This window comes from Hipposideros armiger, unplaced genomic scaffold (assembly GCF_001890085.2).
Source record: "Hipposideros armiger isolate ML-2016 unplaced genomic scaffold, ASM189008v1 scaffold_10, whole genome shotgun sequence".
In the NCBI taxonomy this organism is placed as follows: Eukaryota; Metazoa; Chordata; class Mammalia; order Chiroptera; family Hipposideridae; genus Hipposideros; species Hipposideros armiger.
This window is the reverse complement of record NW_017731360.1, coordinates 821,387-843,025: the sequence shown is the minus strand read 5'-3', so window position 1 is coordinate 843,025 and position 21,639 is coordinate 821,387. Positions and strand designations below refer to the sequence as shown.

General features: G+C 44.8%; 1 long non-coding RNA gene across 1 annotated transcript in view; it reads right to left on the bottom strand.

Moving 5' to 3' along the window:
- The window catches only part of LOC109390917 (uncharacterized), a 32,602-nt gene extending 11,827 nt beyond the window's left edge, over nt 1-20,775 (bottom strand). The window contains exons 1-2 of the long non-coding RNA XR_002125678.1: nt 20,624-20,775; nt 42-161 (exon numbers count right to left, since the gene is read on the bottom strand). This is a non-coding gene — a long non-coding RNA (uncharacterized LOC109390917). The remainder of the gene's footprint in view (nt 1-41; nt 162-20,623) is intronic.
- Between the last annotated feature and the right edge of the window lie 864 nt (nt 20,776-21,639).

Sequence of the window (21,639 nt, the reverse complement as noted above, 5' to 3'; positions counted from 1 at the left end):
CTAGGGCACCAAAAACTCCCAGTGGGAAAGATATTACTCACCTCTTCGGTAATAAGCCCAGCCTGGAGGTCTTCTCCCCACTGCATGGTTCTCCAGGATAAGGAGCAAGATAAAGCCTCCTAAGTGGGGATCCTGGTGTGGTAGGAGATGGGATATTCCCTCTAAGAGCAGAAGGGGAAGGAGAATAATAGTTACAAGGATTTGTTACTACCAATATGGCCACCAGTGACTTAGCCCAGGAGCTGATCTGTCACAGTGTGGAGGACAAAGGCAATGTTGCAGTGATGGAGAGGTTAAAAAAAAGAAGAAGGGGAGAGGAACAAAGCCAGAAGGGAGGAAGAGCCCCTGAGACACCAAACAGAGCAGCTTTCCCTACAGCAGGAGCCCTATGGGAGTCAGACACCCACAGAGTGGGACCAGGCACATCACTATGGGGCCGGACAGCACCTGTGGCATTAATCCCTGAGAGTGCTCACCGCCACCTCCATCACCCCCAAGTCCTTGCTCCTGCACCTGGGCCCCATTCCTCAGCATCCCAGCAGCAAAAACACCAGCTACGAGTCTGTGTGGACTGGGATAGGGCCTGCCCCCAATCCTAGAGGGGAGCACTCAGGTTGGGGGATGGGCAGAGATGGAGAGCACTGACGGGAGATGGAGAAAGAAGTGTTTCCACCTATAGAGTCTCCGTGTAAGTTGGATTTTTAAAATCTGAACGCTCCCAGTCCTGTAGTTTTCAAACTTTACGGTGCATCCAAATCACCCAAAAAGCTGATTCCCTGGAACCTACCGTATTTCCCCATGTATAAGATGCACCCTTTTTCAAAAAATTTGGGGTCTAAAAACTGGGTGCATCTTATACAGTGGTTGTAGTTTTTTTTTTTACTTGCATTTCCCGCTTTTTCGCGCTTGTTGTCTTCGCGCTCATTGTTTCGCACTTGTTACCGGGATATAACGGTAGGTTACGCTTTGCCATGTTCTGCCCAAAAATGGCTCAGAAAAGATTTTCGTACAGTGCTGAATTCAAGTTAAAAGTGATCCAGTTTGCAAAAATGAATGGAAATCATGCTGCTGAACGTAAGTTTGGTCCTCCTCCAACTGAGAAAACAATCTGACTGGCTATGGGAAGAATAAACCCTACTGAAAACACCACTGCAGAAGAAGGCCATGAGAGTCAATATAAGAAGACAGTGATTCGTCATCAGACACAGATGAGGACAAGCTAATGGTTGGGAGTTTTGACAGTGATGAGGAGTTGTATGAATTTTATGATGAATAAAACTTGAGTTCAATAACTTTATGTAACACATTTTTTTTCAAATTTCGGGCCCCAAAATTAAGGTGCTTCTTATACATGGGAGCATCTTCTACATGGGGAAATACGGTACTTTTTCAGCGGTCCCAGCCTCCTCCCACTTCGGGGAGATTGAGAAATCCCAGCCTTTGCCAAAACCTTCCAAAGGGGAATGCTTATCATATGTTCTGCCTTCAGCAGGATTTTCCAATTCAGAAAGCATCATTTTCAACTGGACCTCTTCTGTAAGGAACAGAAGGAGGGGGCAGGGAAAGGGAGGGGAGGGGGAAAGTGAGGGGAGTACAGGGGAGGGGAGAGAAGGGGAGGGGAGTGGAGGGGAGGGGAACAAAAAGAAAAAACTTCAAAAATGTTTTCAAGTCAAATTGTAGCTCCCATGACTATAACCTTTAACCCCAAAGGTTAAAAAGCCCCATTGTACCTTTCAAGTGTCAATCCCAGTGCTGAGCCTGAATTATCTAACCTTCAGCTTTAAAGAGCCACAGCAAGAAGGTCAGAAGAAAAACTAGGTACTTAGCAGGAAGTTCTCTGCTTCGGATACTTGAAAGGTAGAAAGAAGACTTTCAGAGGGACACAGCCAAGAGAAGTCACCCACTGAAAGTAAAAGAGCCTCAGCTGAGCGAGTCAAACCTTTGAGACAGCTTTCTTGTGACTTCATTCGACTGCTTATTGTTTACATAATTAGAAGGACTCTCTGGAAAACACAGAACTGAGACCTCACCCCAGTGCTTCAAACCTTTTGACAGCTGCCCAGTGACTAGAACTGCACCCCCGCAAAGTGTGACCCACAGTAAGGGATGTTGCGTGAATGAAGGGTTCCTTGTGGTTGAATAAGTTTGTAAAGCACTGGGTTAAACCAAGTGAAACAGGTTTTGTTGCTGCAGGACTTGTCAGTGCCCTTATTATGCTAACGTAAATTGGTCATTGGTGGGACTGCAAAGTACACAGCATTTCCATCCCTGACTTCGCCACCGTGGAGTCCATATGTTAAGCGGCATTCCTCAGCACTATGGTTCCATGGAACCCCTTCGAGGCGTACAGCAAGCCCCTCAGTCTGGAACCCAGGCCTTCCACATCTAGCCCCAACCCAGGCTTCCAGCCTTGTTGCCTTCCTCCCACACAAGCATCCACACCTGAATTCCAGCCACACCAGCTACTTGCCCTTTACAAAGCCCTTAAAACATGTTTGCTCAGGCTGCTCCCACCACCAGGAATGCCTTTCCTCCATCTCTTTACCCTCAAATTTCTGTTCATGTTTTGAGCGCTTTCTAGAACCCTTGGCCTCTGTGGAGCTTCACCTGCTCCCTCCTGCAGACATTAACGGCTTCCTGCTCTGGGCTCTGTCACAGCCCTGATCCACCTGCACTGTGATTAGCCCAAGTCTCCCTTTTATTCATTGAGAGCTTTGAAAGGGCTGGGAGTGTGAGCTGACTATGAAAACGTGTGTTGGCAATACTGATAGCTTCCATCTGTTTGCACTTCCTAAGGCCAGGCGTTACTGTAAGCTCGTGACATGCATTAGCACATGTAATCCTCACCACCTCACTCACTGGGTAAGTGCAATGATTATCAATTATTATTATTATCCTGATTTTATAGATGAGGGAGCCAAGACTCAGGAAAGTTACTTCACCCAAAGTTGCATGGCCAGTGAGTGGCAAGGCTTGGATTCAACCTTAGGCTGTCAAACACTACAGTATTTCATTTAAGAGTAGCTGAGGTGAGCCCACTTCCAGGGCTGGCTGATTCAGAAAAGCACGATGTCATCAAGGACTCAAGCTCTTTACATCTCTCCACTGTGCATCCTCAGGGAATCAGCACTGCCCTGGGGCTGGCTCCCCTCATGGGGCCAAGACAGAGACAACAATTCCAGCCATCACATCCAGACACAACGTCCGGAAAAAAGAAAGGGTACATGGAGTGGAGGTTCAGGGCATTGTCTCTGGAGCCAAACAGCTTTAGTTCCTAGAGGTATGACCATCGGCGATTTAGAAGTATGCAAAGCTATAGGAAAGACGGAATGGTCTGTCTTGAAAGGAGCTCCCACCTTCTCTCTTTCACCTCAGGTTTTTGCCTATAACATTCTTCCACCCCCTGCTTTGCCTAACACACACCTAGTCATTCTCTAGGAATGGAATTCAACCTCACCACCTCCTCTAGGAAGCCTCCCCTGATGGCACCCCATAGGCCAGGCCGGGTTCAATGCCCCTGCCGTGTGCCTCTGAGTACTCTGTACTTGCTCCATTGTGCTCACCTCACACTACTACAATTACTTGTGTCTTTGTGTGTTCCACACTAGATTATGCACTGAGGGAAGGCAGGAATATCGTTGCCATCCCCAGTAACTGCTTCATACAAAGAGCTTAAAAAATGTCTGCAGAAAACAAAAGGTCATTTAATTGAGGGATTGGAGCATGGGTTTGGCAGTTCAGTTAGATCATCTTCAGGCCTTGAGGCAGACAATTGTCAGGCACATCAGCTTGTCCTTATTTGGGGGTACAGGTGAGCTTTGGACCCGTGTCCAATGAACAAGGTGAGTCATGGGCAAGAAAATGGCTCCTTAAGTTTTCCCCCACAATCTGGGATAACTTTCCCATAAATGTAGTTAAGAGTCCTGAGGCAAAGCGCAGAATCTTAAGTCACACAAATCATACCAGAGGCTCAAGTCCTAACTCTGCCGTTTCCTGGCCGTGTTTTGGGACAAGTCTCATTGTCTCTCTGGGCTTTATTTTCCTCATCTGTAAAATGGGGTTAAAAGCAGAACTTCCTCCAAAGGGCAGCTGTGAAGACTAAATAAGACAAGTTATATAGAGAACCAGGCACATAGTAAATCCCCAATAAACGTTGGCTCCTCTTAGCAGTTTGCACGTTCATAGCAACAAAGCAGTGCAGAAGCAGTGACCTGTTTTATAACCATAGCTCTGGGCTTGGTCTCTGGAGCCCCAAAGAGACTTTCTATTGGGGATAGCACGATAAGCTAAGGGTGGAAGGTTCGCTGGCAGAGCACACTACTGTCCCTCAACAAAGATGAACTCATGAAGATGGAGATGAGGTCATCGACAGCCTGAAAAATGCAGGATGGTGGGCAGGGTTGAAGCCAAGCTCTCCAAGTAATAATGGCTATTTGCATATTGAGTTGAGAAAGTGTTTTAGGAATAGAACTTTCATTAATTTTTCCTCTCGGACAGTTTTAGGAATCCCTGCAGCATAAATTGCTCAAAAGCTCGACAGTATGTTGAAAGAGCACTAGACAAGGAGTCGGGTCACTTCCATTCTTGTCCTGCTTCTGCTTCTGGACCTTGAAACAGGCCCCTGCCCCTCTCTGGCCTCAGTTAGTCTCAGCAACCTCAAAAGTGCCTCTGAGTTCTGTGGCAGGTCTTAGAGCCTGATGGCTAAGGTGGCAGCCTTTGCTGGGCTCCAATTCCAGCTCTACTACTTAGAAACTGTAGCCCTCAGCAAATCATCAAACCCTCTAAGCAAGTCAGGATCTTGTGTGAATTGGGGATTATAATTGCACGTACTTCACAGGACTTACCTACCTCTGTTCTCCTACCAGCTCATATGAGGATTAAGACAGGCAATTACATAAAGCTCTTAGCCAGTCCCCGCACATGAGCACTCAGTAAGTGGTAGCTATTATGATTATTTCAAGCCGGTAATTCTCTTGGCTCTTTTGATGACAGCGAAACCTGGGGAAACCTCTCACAGACCATGCGTGCATCTGACAGAGATGCATAAATTCCCTCCAAATAGGGACGTCCCAGCCCAGAGGACAGTGAGAAACTAGGTCCCAGGGCTTTGGAGCTTTCTGCTTCATTCAGCCTCAGAGTCCCTTTGAGCCAGTCACACACCTTTATCAAGGTCATTGACTCTGAGCCTCAGTCACATTCGGCACCAGGCACACTCTGCTACTTAACTGATAGCTTCTATTTTCAACAGGGACTGACTCTACCTCAAAAAGAAAAAAAGTACTTGTAGGGTTTGGGAAAGCAACAAGCTGTACTTTGTATCCATTACTAGTTTTTAATGTTCTTTTTTTATTTTTATTTTTTTTTCAAAAGGAAAACAAAAAACTTTTGCTCTACCAGTGGTTAAAAACCTGGGCTGGAGAATCAGACAGGCTTGGATTTAAATCTGGGCTCTAACACTCACTATCCATGACCCAAGGGCAAGTGACTTCATCCCTCTAAGACTCAACTGTCTCATGTGTAGAAGGGGGTTAGAAATAGTACCTATCTCCTGGGATCGCTGGTGGGATTAAACGTGATGATGCAGGTAAAGCTCTTAGCATAATACCTAAAAGTACTCAGTAAGAGTGTGATGTTATTATCACCCAGAAAAACTAGTGGGGAGTTAAATTAGCAAATGATAAAATTGTTAAGAGGCTGTGAATATTCATTAGATAACCCACCAGTGGTGGTGTTTAGCCAGCTGGTAGACATTAGCCCAGCACAGACAACCTAAGTGGCTACTGAACACTCAAACACACTACAGAGTGGGCTGACCCAGTCATTCATGCTGGTCCATATTCACGGAGACCCAGCCTCCCTCCCAGCCCTGCCCTTTCTCTGCTCGCTGGGTAACCAGGCTAGTTCCTTCCCTTCTGTAGATGTCAGTTTCCTTGCTTATTAGAGGTAAGAATTGGACTGGAGGGTGTTTAAATGTCTAAATCCCTATCATTTAGGATTGTGCTAAGTTCCTACGCAATTGTCATTTACACATTCATCTGGTTACCTAATCATGTCCCTAATTAAGTCTTTCATAGTTATTTAAATTTGTCACCTTTCAGCCTTAGAGTAGATTTGGAGAGAGATGAATGACGTCTTTAAATTTATTTATACTATGGCTTGGGACCTCTTGCAGAGAGAGCACAAGCTTTAGGGTCAGATATTTTGGACCCAGCACACAGGTCCACCTCTCCGAGCCTCCGTCTTCCTTAGCTCTGAAATGAGAATAAGGACACTTCCACACTGGGCCACTGCAAAGATTACAAGGCAGAGGAATGGTTCAGAGGAGGGCAAAGGAATCCAGGCCATTCCGTGCCGAGTCTCTCAGGACTTTTGCCAGCAAGGTCGGCGCAGACTGGGGTCTGCTTGTACCATCTCTGACGATCCCTAAGGGTAGGGTCCACCTGATAATATAGTTAGCACAGAGGAAACAGAGAAAGAAACCAGATCTGAAGATGACACTAGAGCCCCAGTGCCCATCCATGATGCTTCATGTTACAGGAGGCAAAATGTCATTTTTTTCTTGAAAAAGAAAAATTAGGGCCAGACGAGTGGCACGGGGTTAAGAACTGGCTTGGGACGCCAGAGGGCCCCGGTTCGGATCCCACATATGACGGCCAGTGACACTGTCCTCCACAGCTAAGATGCTGAACAACAGCTCGACCTGGAGCTGGGCTGCCGTGAGTCACCGATGACAGAGAGCAGCCCCTGCTGCAGTGGGTTGCCATGGGCTATTGTGTGTGGCCAGCAGCTAGCGTGAGCGGCCAGCAGCCGCCGTGAGCGGCCGTCCAGAGGCCGGCGACTGATCTGCCTCGCCCGGGAAGAGCGCAATGAGGGTGCCAAGTTGGGCCAGTGAAGCAACGTCCTCCACAACTACACTGAAGAACAAAAGGACAGCAACTTGTCTGTTCCCCTTCCCCCAATTTCCCAGCGCTGTTCCCATCCCCCCAATTTCCCAATAAAATCTTTTTAAAAAAAGAAAAATTAAGTGAGATTTTATTTTTTCCCAAAGCATTTATCACCTAATATATTACATAACTCACTTATTTATTATGTGTATTATTTATTATGTTTATGCCTTTTCTCACTAGAATGTAAGCTCTATGAGGACAGGGTTTTGTCTCTTTTGTTCACTGATATATCCTTTGCACCCAGCACAGTGCCTGGCACATAGTAGGTACTCAATAAATAGCTGTTGAATGAATAAATGAAGGTGCTTTGAAATCTGAAGAATGCTGCAAATGTCTATAATAATAACTACAGATGACTTATAAGATTTGGGGTTTTTTTTCTGTTTGCTGACTGGATTTGCCATTTAGCTGATACCCTGACACAGAGCCAGACACTCCTCAGAGTTAAGACAATGACTAACCTTCAGTGCTTTGTGTCAAAGGCAAAATGAAGCAACAGGTAACAGTCTTTGCATTTGAGCATTCTTCCTGCTTAGAGCCTGCCCCTCACATTCTCTGTATCTCAGGTCCTGTCTTTGACATTCTTCTCTTCTCATTCCTCGTGTTCTCCCTCATGAGCCCATCTTCTCCCACAGTTTTAAATACCTCTTTCTTTGCTAAAGCATCCCAGACCTCTTTCTCTGGTCCTGGCTTCTAGAGCCAGATATCAAGCTGCTAACCTGACTATTCCACTTGGATGAACTGGGCACAGAACCAGTGCAAAATGAAAATGTGGGGGGTACCTTGTTCAAAGTTTATTAAGAATTTCAAGACAGGGGCGGCTGGTTAGCTCAGGTGGTTAGAGCACAGGCTTGTGGCACAAGGTTGCCGGTTCGATTCCCACATGGGCCCAGGAGCTGTGCCCTCCACAACTAGATTGAAGACAACTACTTGACTTGGAGCTGATGGGTCCTGAAAAAAAACACTGTTCCCCAAGAAAATTAAGAAAAAAAAACAACAACAAACGAATTTCAAGACAGTGACAGCAGAGCATTAAACTAAGTGTCGGGCACTTCTGGGTGCAGCGCAACCTCCCAGGTTGCATACCCACGAAGCTGGCTTTGACTGCAGACATTTCAAACTCAATATGTCCAAAACTTAACTCATCATCTTTCTCCCACCCCGACATGCTCCTCCTCCTAAGTCTGTCTTCTTAAAGAACAGCCCCACCTTCCGCCCAGTCGCGCAAGTCAGAGTGCAGCACTTTACTCCATCCTCATCACCGAAGCCGAGTGAGTCTACTGCCCGGAGGCCTCTGCCATGTATTTTCACCCGTCCGTTCCCGCAGAGGCTCCCCTAGCCTGGCCACGGTCCTTCCTGCAACAGCCTCCTAACCACACCGTGCCTCCCATCTCACACCCACTCCAAGCCATGCTGCAGATCACCGCAGAGTGATCTTCCTAACGTGCAGGTCCTGAACATCAAGTCCAGACTCTTCAATACTGAGAGATGTGACTTCCACTTCCTTACACAGCAACACCCTGAACTTTGTTTAGATCCTTCCCACATGCCATTCTTGTGGCTTGAAACACCCTCATTCTTGCCCTTTTCCCCTTCCTTAGGTTTCTGCCTAGAAACCTAACGCTTCCTTGACCACTGGAGACCCAAGTAAGCGCCTCTCTTCCTGGGCACTCTCAGCCCTTGCTCTTCCGCCATCACAGCATTATTCGTGAAATAGTATAATTCCAGTTTGCTGGTCCAATCCTTCAATAGGTAGTCAACTATTGGAGGATTTTCCACATCTCTGAGAGTGGCACAGTGCCTGGCCTCTTAAGGCCACTGTAACTCTAACTGAGGCAAGTTTAAAGTAGGAAAACAGAAGGTGGTGACCTTCCAACTGATGGACTAAAATTAGATAAACACATTCCATCAACACACCTTTTACAAAGTCTCTCTAGAAAAGACACGAGAGACACCACCCACACAAACAGGGAGGAAAACAGGTCCCTGGGTAAGAGGCAAACATTTGTACTCCCCATGACTTCATTTTCTGGTATCCCCGATCATTTAAAAACTTGAAAAAGAACAGGATGTCTTGTCTTTACCCGCATACCTAATTATCGGGAATACTGAAACTGTTTATATCATTTTAGGGGAATAAGATAAGAAAACATCTCAAGAGGAAACATGACCCGTACTTTAAAAGATGGACATCATATGCGGGAAAACATTCTGGATGAGATCAATATAAACAGGGTTCACTGTATTTTAAATAGCAGGATTTAAGTAGGCTTTTATTCATAACCACGATGGACAGTCCTTTAAATTATGCTGAAGCATCAGGGGGACAAAAGAAGAGAGAGGAGTAAGTAATGGCCCAGAAAGCCTATCTGCAGGATCCTAAATGAAGCAAAATTAAAATGCATTTTTTTCCAGAAAGCCAAACAAATTATATAGGAACAATTAGGTGACGACAATTCCTCTAGTAAAATATATATATAATTCTGTTTTCCTATTTATAATAGGGCTAGAAGCTGTCCAAGTCCTCCAGTTACATGGGGGCTGGTTTGAAGCTGAGCTTTAATTTCGGATAAAAATACTCAGGGAAGAAATGGGGCAGGGACTTTGGTCTGGATAGAACTGTAACCTACACTTAAGAATACCCAGCTAGTTAGTTCCAGATTTCAACCATGAAACCACCAGGGAATAAACAGTTCATCCTGAGAAAGCTTAGGGTTCCGAATTGTCAAAGAATTCTTCTCATCGTCTAAAAATGTAAATAAGGAGCAATTGTTCCAAGTTATGTCAACTAAAAGCACTCTCAGAGACACGTTTATTTCTTAGGGGAAAAAATAGGGTGCTTTCGTGCTTTAGTTTGGACTTTGGAGGCCAGGTTTACCACGCAATGCTCAGCACCATTTTACAGGGCTTTTGGTTAAAGATTCCATTTTGATTTTAATGGAAAGATCAGTTAAATCTGCAACCCAGGTAAGCGCCTATCGCCTCTTCTCCATCTACCCAGAGAACAAACTACTAGAGGAAGACCTGGGTCCCGGGAAGTAGTCGACATCCACGGATATTTCTAATTTACCCATAGAAAACTCTCCAGTTAAAAAAACAGGTTAGCTAGTAATCTATTTAAAACCGCGGCTGACATGATAAATGAAACAGAATAAATGTATACAGCGAGCGAGCCTCCTCAAGAACACGGGGGGACCAGAGAGCTTCTGCTGACAGCGACTTTCCCGTCAGTGGCCTGTCTCTCTTGGAGGCAGCTGTCAATCACGGGCCAGCCTGCGCTCCCGGGGGAGTTCATTGTGCCCGCAGACAGTTGTGGAATAACTGCTCCTAGGCGTCGGAGCAGCAGATGGAGTGTATCTGTCAATCATTGTCACTAATTATTAACTTCTGTCACTCAGAGCAAGGCAACATCTCGGCGCCTGATCCGCTGTGATTTGATCTGCCACGCCACCTCGGAGACAGACAGAGCAGCCCTTCATTCTGGTCACACTCTCAGCACTTTGCTGGGTCAGCCGCAGTGACTCAGTGTTCGCGCCCCCGACCGACCGGCTGGCACACGTGGGTGTGCCCTCGTGCAAGGCTTCCACCGGCTCGCAGCCACCAGGAGGGGTCTCCTCCTGGGGGCCAAGGCCCCGGGCGCTCCTGCTCATTAATTATTGAGGGTGGAGGGTTTTATCTTGGCCGCTGGCAGAACTAGGGCCAAAGTGTAAGAGAAGACCAATTTGGAGGGTTTTCTTCTCTTCACACAACCCTGGGACCAGCGATTATCAGCCAAGTTCACATTGATTCTATTCCTATGATCTTTTCTCAACCCTCTGATTTTGGAGCTGGAGATGTCAGCCTGAATAATTAATTAAGGCATCGGTAGCAGGCTTTGCAAACAGGTGCTGCAACCTAAGGGAATATTTGCTCAGAGAGCCCTTTTGACAAGACTGGGAGCTTCCAGACCCTCAAGACCAACTTCCCTGAATTGGGACATGACTTGTCCAAAGTCACACAGTCTACTGCACTGGCACCCACAAGAAGACCTCTCACCCATGCACACACATAGAGCTCAGAGCTCCTGGGTGCTGTGCCAGCTGCCCTGCACCAGACCATTTGGGAAGATGGAGAAGGCTCCCTTGGAGAGACTGAGTCAGCATGTTAGTCACCTACCCACACTCTGAAGTCAAATTGTGGGGAGACCTTGGATAAGTCACTCTACCTCTCTGAGCCATGATTTCCTCATCTTCAAAATAAAGATAATTCTAGGCCCTTCCTCAAAGACATGCTGCAAGAGTTAAATGAGAACATTCCAGGTTAAAGCACCCAGCACAGTGCCTGCCTGGCACATTTGAAGCTCTCAATAAACAATAGCAATGATTGCTCACACCAACCAGTGCAGGGGCTGGTCTAATCCCAAAAAAGTAGAAATTGGATTTTAAGACCAATTGGGAAATGCTCATCAATTATTATTTGTTTAAGTGCAAGTGACTAGATTGATGTTAGCCAAGCTCTAAATGTAACAAACCTAGTTGTAGTTCCCATAACTAGGTCCTTAGGGGCCCACTTTGGTGGGTTGACAAGGATTTATGGTAAGCATATCAATAGTTTATGTGTAAATAGTAATGCACACTTGGCTGGGTCTCTCCAAAAGCAGTTGTCCTCTTATTTAACTAAAGCACTCTCCCTCACTCAGCTGCCATTCCTATTTGATTTTTCAAATTCTTTCTTGATGGGAGATGCTCAGGGAAGTTCTAGCCTGGCCCTGATTAGAAACCAAACCAAGTTCCAAATTCTAAATTCACATGGTCTGACTGCATTTGCAAAAGCACCCTGCTGCTTCTAGCACCTGTCAGGGATGCTCTAGGTCACCAATATGAAAAGCTGGTACTTTTCCCTACCTTCAAGGATCCCACCAGACTCACTATTCCAGTTATGATGGCTGTGTAACCAAGTATCCCAAGACTAAGTGGCATAAAACATCCATTTATTTTGCTCTTAGGTTCTGTGGGTTAGGGATTCCAACAGGGCAGAGCAGGGGTGGCTTGTCTCTGCTCCATGATGTGTGGGGCCCCAGCTAGGTGCTGGACCAGGTGGGGCTCCTCAGGCATCGCTCTCTTTCTCCAAGTAGCCGCTTCACATGATCTCTCCAGCATGTCAGATTCAAGGTAATCAGATTGCTTAACATGGCAGTTTAGGGGTCCCAAGGAGCATGCAGCGGAGGAGGAGGGAAAGAGAGGGGAGGAGGAGGTAGGGGAGGGAATGGGGAAGAGAAGCTGCCTAGAAGGTACCTATCACCTTTTATGACCTAACCTCCAAAGTCATTCAGTCTCATTTCCTCTACACTCTCTTGATCAAGGCAATTATCAAGGTCCATCCAGATTGAAGGCAAGGCTTAACCTCACATTGTAAGAAGAGCATGAGCCGAATGTATATGGGTGCAGCCATCTTTGGAAATGAAAATCTGCCACACCTTCCATGAGCATTTTCCTGGAGGCTGGAAGCCTGACGGACACCATCTCCAAGGAAGGCTCATTACTCCAGCGCTGGAAGAAGGTGAGAAACCTAGGGCCTCAACTGAAGGTTACACATAGGACAGACCCTCTGAAAGCTTGAGTGGGAAGAGGTCTTGAGGTTGCTACCTTGACATCATGCTCAGCCTTGGTACACAGTGGGTCCAATCACAGCCAGTGCCTTTGCTTAGCATTCACCTTGTCAGTTCCTTAGCATGAGTGATGCCCTCCAATTCCTGGAATGTGCTATTCTCCTCCTGCCTTGGGACTCTGGCATAGTCCAGTCCCTCTGCTAGGAACCTTAAGACCAACTGGGATCAAATGCATCACAGCATCACATCATGGTCACCTGGCAGAGTTACACCTGGCAGGGCCCCACTTCAACCCAACCGGTGGCTGCCAGCAGCCTTGCTCAAAGAGAGCCCAGATTCATATGTTCTTTCTTCTGTAGGCTGTCTATATAGGCTCCTTTTTGCTGTCTGCCCTTATACAGTAAGCCTTACTGTCTAAGCAGCATCAAATTCTGTGGCCTTTCCAGTTGTATGTCTTGAATACAGTCATGTACCACAGCAACATTTTGGTCAATGGCAGAGCACATATACCATGGTGATCCCATTAGATTATAATGGAACTGAAAAATTCCTATCACCTAGTGACGTCACAGCTGTCATAACATCGTAGTACAATGCATTACTCACAAACCTACTGAGCTGCCAGTGGAATAAAAGGATAGCAATACAAATTATATACAGTACATAATACTTGAAAATGATAATAAACAACCATGTTACTGGTTTATATATTTACTATACTATACTTTTTATCAGTATTTTAAAGTGTACTCTTTCTATCTATAAAAAAAAAATTCTTGCTGTAAAACAGCATGTGGTGTTATGCTGGCAGCAGCCTCATACCTGTCATGTTTACCGCATCTCTTGATTGCATCATTTTCCCTTGTGCTTGATTTAATCTTGTGTTATTTTATAAATTGTGTACAGTGTTTATAAAGTCTACAGCAGTGGACAGTAATGTCCTCGGTCTTCACACTCACTCACCACACACTCACTGACTCACCCAGAGCAACTTCCAGTCCTGCAAGCTCCACTCATAGTAAGTACCCTATACAGGTGTACCGTTTTTTAATCTTTTATATCATATTTGTACTGTACCTTTTCTATGTTTAGATACACAAATCCTTATCATTGTGTTACAATTGCCTACAGTATTCAGTGCAGTAACATGCTGTACAGGCTTGTAGCCTAGGAGCAATCAACTGTACCATACAGCCGAGGTGTGCAGTAGGTTGTACTATCTACTACTATATACCATTGCACAATGACGAAATCACCTAATGATGCATTTTTCAGAACGTTTCCCTGTCATTAAGTGGTGCACGACTGTATAGTCTAGCCTCCAGCTTGGGTAACCAGGCCCAGAGACTCACGCAGACACTGCCCAGTAGAATTTTCTGTGATGGTGGAAATGTTCTACACTGTCTGATTCAGTAGCCATTAGCCACACATGGCCACTGAGAACTTAAAATGTGGCTAGTGCAACTGAGGAACTAAGTTTTCACTTTAGCTTTATTTACTTAACTTGAATTTGAATTTAAATAGCCACACAGGGCTAGTTGCTACAATATTGGACAGCCCAGATTCCATTCTCAGGTCCCCCAGAGCAGATCTAAATCCTAAGGCAGAAAAGAGCTGCAAGGCTCAAAGACAACCCTATGGAAGACAGGCTCACCACTGTGCCTCCAGTCCCGTGGGTTCTAACTAGCTTAGAGCATCATTTAAAAAAAGAGCGAAGAAGAAATTGCGAAAGGTGAGTTCAGAACCCTTCTCTACTGATTGCGCCATTCAATCCAGTCTTTTCTGAAAATTATATTCAGACTGCTAAATATCAGAAGGCCAGGGAACTGGAATTCAGCATCGGAAAACCAACAGGCTTCTGCTTTGAGCATCCTCTCCATCATACAGGCACCTGCACAGAAAGCAGAAAACATCCCGGGCCAATTTTTTGTCTTTTAATTCTGAGAGACCAGAATGCCAGAACCACCCAGCAGGTGGTGAAAGGGTATGCAGAGTGTGCTACCGAAGGAATCTAAAAACACAGGACTGGCCATCAACTTAATCTGGGGCTGGCAGGAGCTTCAAGCAGAACTAATGGCTCAGTTATAGACCTCATTATCTGAATGGGATTTTTACCCTTTTCCTTACTGTGATTGTGGGGTTGGTGGGTTTTTTTCCCATCTGCTATTGAGCGGAAGGAATTTTGTAACAATGTTAAATTATTTGCCATTTCCAGGAGGGGGAGAAAAATCAATTAAAAAAGAGTCAAGGGAGAGGGTAAAATGAATTTCTTCATCATTTGTGCTGATCATTTAAGATAGGATTTTCCTCTGCAAGAATAACAGGACTTCGAGGGCATTTGATAAAGAAAAAGTTCTCTCTCCGTGGTGATTAACATTGCCATCAGCCACCCTTCCCTGCAAAAGGGGTTTGGAATTCTCCAGTTCAGTCTCCAGCTTGGTGTAGCCTCCTCAACTTCCCAATCGACTCTAATTGGGGGTGCCCAGCAAAGGAGGTCCTATATGGAACCAGCCATGCCATGCTCACTGTTGACAAACGCATACCCTTTACAAAACACAAATGCATGTTGTCCCTCGTGTAGACCTTCCTGGGGGAAACCCGGCTGCCCTTCCCTCTGATGCACCTCTTCTGAGAAAACAGGGAATAAAAGCCTCACACCAAGCCTCCTTGCCCGCCCGCCAGTACTTAGCCAGAAACTTCCTGCACGGCAAGCCAGCCTCTCTACGTGCCTCTCATAACCTCTGACAACTCGATTCACTAACCATATTTCCGTTGGAGAAACTTTTATAAAATATTACAATCAATTCAATTGCATTAACACAGTTGAACCTCTAAGTTCAACACTGGAAAACACAATACTTCTCTATTACATCAAGTGTCTGGTCAGATATATATCACACAAAACTGAAACCAGAGCCACTGGGGGACCCTGTTTACCCCAACTTAGCAAAAGGAATTATCTGACAGTTGGAAATGAAAAACTACTAATAAACATTACGGTTTATTGAAAAGTTTAAACAATAAGATTAAGGAAACTTCTGCAATATTAAGAAATGTATATTATCCTACTTTACCTTGCTTGGGGAATTCCTCAAGGATTTATTATTCTGTTACACCACCAAAAAAGCCTGTGTTATGTTAAGGGATTCTGCCGTCCTGCCTGCATTCCACATGAATCTAAAATTAAGAGGCAATCTTTCTTCAGCACATTGTACTTCCCTAAATTAGGTTTGGTTTCCAGAGCAGAATTTGGAAGTCGGTGTTTTTTTCTCCGGGTAACCATGGGCCCCTAATAATAAATGCTCTAGAGAAAAGAGTCCCCTTTCCTCTAGTGCTTTTGTTGTTAGCACGGAAACATACGCATGGAAAGCAGGTGAGGATGCTGGGATGGGAAACTGACCTCTGAGCCAGCCGAGCCCAGGGTACATTCAAGTGATGGAGAGGAGCCAGGGGCTGCTGCAGGGAGGGGGCTGGACGTAGGCCAGCCAGGAACACAGAGGTCCTTGGGTGTTTCAGGCTTCCAGAAAGCAGCCTCCAAAATCTTCATAGATCGTGAATTGAGTGGCCTTGACCCATATAGCAAAGTCCTGCTGTCTGGACGGCCTGTTCCCTGCTTTCAGAGCTCATCACTCAGTGGGTTGCCACTTGGCCCCCAACAATTCTCTCTCTAGGCATGAGGGATTTCAGGAGAGCCAGGCTGAGTGTTGCTGTCAGGATCTAAAGCCCCAGATGGGGAAAGAGCCGAGCCCGTGGCCAGCCATCTAACAACCTCTCAAGGTTCGCATTCCTCCACTACACATACAGGGTATTGATCATGAAACCCAGATGTCACCTCAGCCTGGGAGACCTACAAAAGGACTTTTTAAACCCTCCTCTGATGTGGGTTGAGTCCCCAGACTCACACACCTTTGGTCTAGATTCAGCTCCCCTGTGATGTCTCTGTTCCACCCTCTATCACGCCAGGTGCAAAGCTCAGCCCCTTGACCAGTGTCCACCAGAAATCCATTTACACTGAGCATTTAGTGAGTTCCAGCAGAATTTATGAAGATTTGGGTAGTATGGAGAATGAGAAGAGGAGAGAGAGAGGGGCCACATCAGACGGTACAAAGCATGCCACCACCCAGTCCCTCAGTCCCAGCTTAGTGAGGATCCCACAGCTAAGCAGCAGTGGGCATTCCACCACCCCAGAGACACTTCCTCTACCAAGTGCCGATGACTTTGAATTGTTTCTGCAAATGGGGGGATGAAGCACTGAGAGTCATCACACTCTCAGCCTCTGGGGAGGACCAACTGCAGGGGTTGGGAGATGCAGCCAGATCTTCCTTACACGGAGCTCATAGGACACAGCCTTGGCTGGGATTTGGTTTCTGTCCTCCGCATCGCTAATTAGCACCTACAGAAGGAGAATCTGTAATCCTGGTGGTGTTCATGCCAGCCCAGCCTAAACAGCAGGGTGTTTAGATCCAGATGGAGAGGATCTGTGTGGAAGGCCGGGAGTGTTATTATCTCAAATACACCTGACTCCTTGGGTAGCCTCTAGAAATCTTTGTATTTCTGAGCCTCGGTTTACCCCCACTGCAGAATGAGCGTCATTTTATGTCCATACTCGCACTGCTTAGATCTTTGCTGGTGCTGGCATCTTTTATAATCTGAAACTCCAAACCAAAACTACTTTTGTTCCAGAATCACTTTATCTCACCAACCTGCTGCTGCAGCTGTTTAACTCTTACCCCACCCCTTACAATCTAATTAGCTAAAGACCCTTCGGTCTTTTGAACACCCCCCTCAATTGGAGGTGTGAGGGCAGAACTTGGCTCCCACAGGTTAGCTCATTTAGGACTTGCATTCATCCACTATGTTCATGTATGTTGGAAATGTCCCCAAATGCATTTTAATCTCCATCTGCCATTATAGGGAAATTTTCCCAAAATTTTTTATTATTACATCTTGTAGTTCTAGAATGTAATGTTTAACCATCAAACCTCAAGACAGGCAGGCTTGTATGTGAAGCTCCAAATCTTTCCTCTCTTGGAAATTTCTACATCATAAATTGTTAGCTGAAAACTCAAAAATGTAATGGCTTGCATTGGTATTCAACTGCATCCTTTGTGTGTGTGTGTGTGTGTGTGTGTGTGTGTGTGTGTTTTCCGATACAATGGAATGAACATTGAAACCTGACTCTCCTCAGACCCACAGGAAGTCAACAGGCAACTGCATTTCTAGTCCAAGGAAGGTCATTTTACCAAACTGGACATCCCAATGATGCCCACATATCTAATTCACAAACTTTGGAGAAAGTAGCCAGTGAGGCCAAATATAACAGAAACCACCCAAATACACGCAGTACCCACTCATAGTGGCATCTGTACCTGGTCCTGTAGCCACAGCCTCCACACAATCTAAACCCTCTAATGTGAAACCTCTAAAGCCAAGCACACGCTGTGCTTTGTAGAAAGTTGGGGGTGAGCGGCAAAGAGGGGCAGATGCCAAAAACAACAATGCTCATCTTACTGAACATTAGGAAGAGTCCTCCCTGCTTCACAGAATCTCTGGGTGAAAAGAAACAGCATTTGATCCCCAGTATTTCTTTGGTCCTTCACAACCTCCTCCTGTTAGGTAGGTATTATTGTGTCCATTTCATAGATGGGGAAACTGAGGCTCTGAAAAGCAGTTATTTGCCAGAAATCACACTATTAGGGAGTTGCAGAGGTACGAACTTGTACTCAGGACTGTTCACCTTTAAAGCTCTTCCCAATAGTTATTCATCGTCCAATCTACCCCACCCCACTCCCAGTGCCCACCCCCGTCATCCAATGCCTGAATCCCTACTGCAGCCTCCATATTTAGTGGCCATCCTGTTTTTGCTCAAACACCTGGATAGAAAGGGGCTCTCTCCCTTCTGAAGCAGCCCCTGACAGCCATCAGCACCCCTAGTTTCTTGCTATTCCACTGGGGAAAGCCAGGTAGCCTTCCACCCTCAGAGGCAGGATATTAAGAAGGAAGCCTTAGATCTAGCTTCTAGAAAAATTAAAATTAGAAAGAATCATTCAAAATGGGGGGGAGGGAGAGAAGGAGGGAGGACAGAAAATGCAGCAATAGCCAGGAACCTAGCCTGATCAAAGCATTCGTCATTTTCACTTCTTTAAGGAAAATAGGAGCAGATGAAGGGAATGGGTGATGAAGAAGACATCACTCTTGGTACCCAATTTCCAGGGATCTGAGTGGGTCAGGCTGGACCCATCTGGGAGATGGTTCCTACCACCAACCCAGTTGAACTTCCAAGGAAGCTTGAGTTGGCTTTTCTCACATCCTTACACTGTGTCAAAAACTAAAAACAAATAACAAATAACTGAAAAAAAAAACAAAAAAGAAACCACTGCCACCAGGGAAAGGACACAAATGTTTGTGGATTAGCAGAGAACTGCAACAGCTTGATTCAATTCATCTGAGAGGTTGGAACCAGCTTTGCTGTAATGTCTCCCACACGCTTACGGCATACCAGGCTCTATTCTAGTATCTTTACCTGTCACTGCATCTCCTAACTACTTAAGAGGCAGATGCTATTATTGTCCCTGTTTTATACATGAGGATCCCAAAACTTTCTTATCTCTATGCTCTGACCCAACCAGTTGCCCCTCTGAGCCTCAGCTGCCCCCTGTGGATAGCAAGTGGCAGAGCTGGAATTTGACCCCACCAGTTTTCAGGGCCTATGCTCTTAACCACTAGCTACACTGCCTCAGTATATTGTGACTATAGGCATGGTGCTCACACAACAACAGGCAGCATTGGTCTGCCCACAACTTTCATGAGGTCAAAATCAACCAACCAACGCTGAAAAAACATCATATAGAAACCACAAGTCCAAAATCACTGGGTCAGAGCAGAGGACACTAAAAAGCTTGTAAATCCATTTTCAAAGCCAGTATAACATTAAAATCTTACAAAAAAAAAAAGAACCCCAAATGAAATGTCTTATTTATGAATAGTGAATAATGATCTAAATAGATTATTAGCAAACAGAACCTGCCACATATTAAAGGACTAACCTACATGACTAAATTTGAGTTCATCCCAGGAATGCAAGGTCAGTTCAATTTTAGAAACTTTCTTAATTCAACAAATCAAAGAATAGGGACTATATGATCATCTTATAGATGCTGGAAAGAATTCACAAATTTCAAGATTCACTCCAGATTCTAAAGTCAGAAAGAAAAATTCTTAATAAAATAAGAATAGATGGATATGCATTAACATGATCTATACATCTTAAGTATCAAAACAAAATCCAGACAACACTGGGTGTTGGCAAGGATGCACAACCAGAACTCTCATACATTGTTGACGGACATGCCAAACACTTTGAGAAAAGGTTTGATACTTCCTTATCAAATTAAGTATAGGGCAGGTCCTCAAATAATATCTTTTCGTTCATCATTGTTTCATTATAACATGGATGAGATGCCGTAGGAACTTTTAACTCTTGTTTATATCAATTAGCCTATGGTAAAATTGGTTTTGTGATACATGGTTTCCCTTAAAATCCAAGAACGTATTGACAACATTAAGTGAGGACTTACTGTACACCGACCCTGCAACCCAGCAATTCTATTCCTATGTATTTTACCATGAGAAATGAAAGCTAATGTCCTCCAAAAGACTTGTACGCAAACGTTCATAATACCTTTATTCATATTAGCCCCAAACTGGAAATGATCCAGGTATCCATACTAGCAAATAGATAAGAAAAAAAAGGAAAGGTAAACCCAAGATAACCAACTGAAAAATCTATTAGAAAATCTAAGAGTTTCAGTAAGATGGCTGATTACAGATGTAATATGCTTATAAAAATAGATAGCTTTCCTATATAGAAATCACAAGCCATTAGAAAGTGTACAGGAAGAAAAGAAAATCCTATTTATAATAGCAACAAAAAAGAAACAAGCCTAACAAGAAATGTGCAAAATCTATAAGAGTAAAACTTTAAAACCCTACTGAGGGCATATCAGGCAGTATAGCCTAAATGACATTGCAGACAAAGCCAGCACCAACATCTCGGTGACTTCACACAATACCAGCTTATTTTTCTCACCTGAAGTCGGTTGTATGTATCTCCAAAAATGTTCACAACAGCTGTCCTCCATGTGTGGCTCAGCAATGGGTTTGCTTTGATCCTGTAATGCCTCATGCTTCCATGATCACCAAAGCAAGGGAAGACAAAATTGCGAGTCACGCTTGGGTTTGTCATTGCCTCAGCCCCAAAGTGTCACATGTCACTTTTGCTCATATTTCACTGACCAGAACGAGTTATGTAGCCCCCTGTCATCTGCAAGAAGCAGCGAAATTCAGGGGAACAAATTAAATACTTGGTGAGCATTTACTGTCTCTGTCCCAGAGTAAATGAAAGTCAGATTGTGATGTTGATTAAAAAGACTCACTAAAGATATCAATTCTCCCTAAATTATGCTATAAATATAACATAATCCCAATTAAAATACCAACAGGATATTTCTTGGAACAAGCCAAGTAAATCTTAAGTCTATATGTGAAACATGTAGATACACGTGTATTCAGAAAATTTCCGGAAGCCTGTCTAGTATGCTACCATTTATATGGAAAAGCATATGCATTGAAAATGTGCAGAAGATACATAAGAAACTGCTAACAGGGGTTTCCTCTGAAGAGGAAACTGGAAATCAGGAGTGGAAAAAAATCACTTTTCATTTCATACCCTCTAGTAGTTGTTTTTTACCAAGTAACTATAATACAATTGCAATTTTTTAATCCCTAGGTAAAAATCATTGTGTTAGAAACATCAGGATGAAATCAGGAAAATCCCATAAAAACACAGATGTATGTAGAGCTCGTATATGGGCTAAGGAGCTAACAGAGTAGGGAAAGAGCCCCCACCTAATATTCAGTGACCTGACTGATACATTTGGCTGGGCACTGACTTTTCAGAGACGAGCAAGACTTCCCCGGTCAAGTCTACCTGGGTTTGCATCCTGCCTTTGCCACTTACTAGCTGTGTGACCTCAGGCAAGTTTCTTCACCTCCCTGTGCCTCTTTCTACATTCCTGAAAAAAGGATTTCTTACATTTGCCTCTG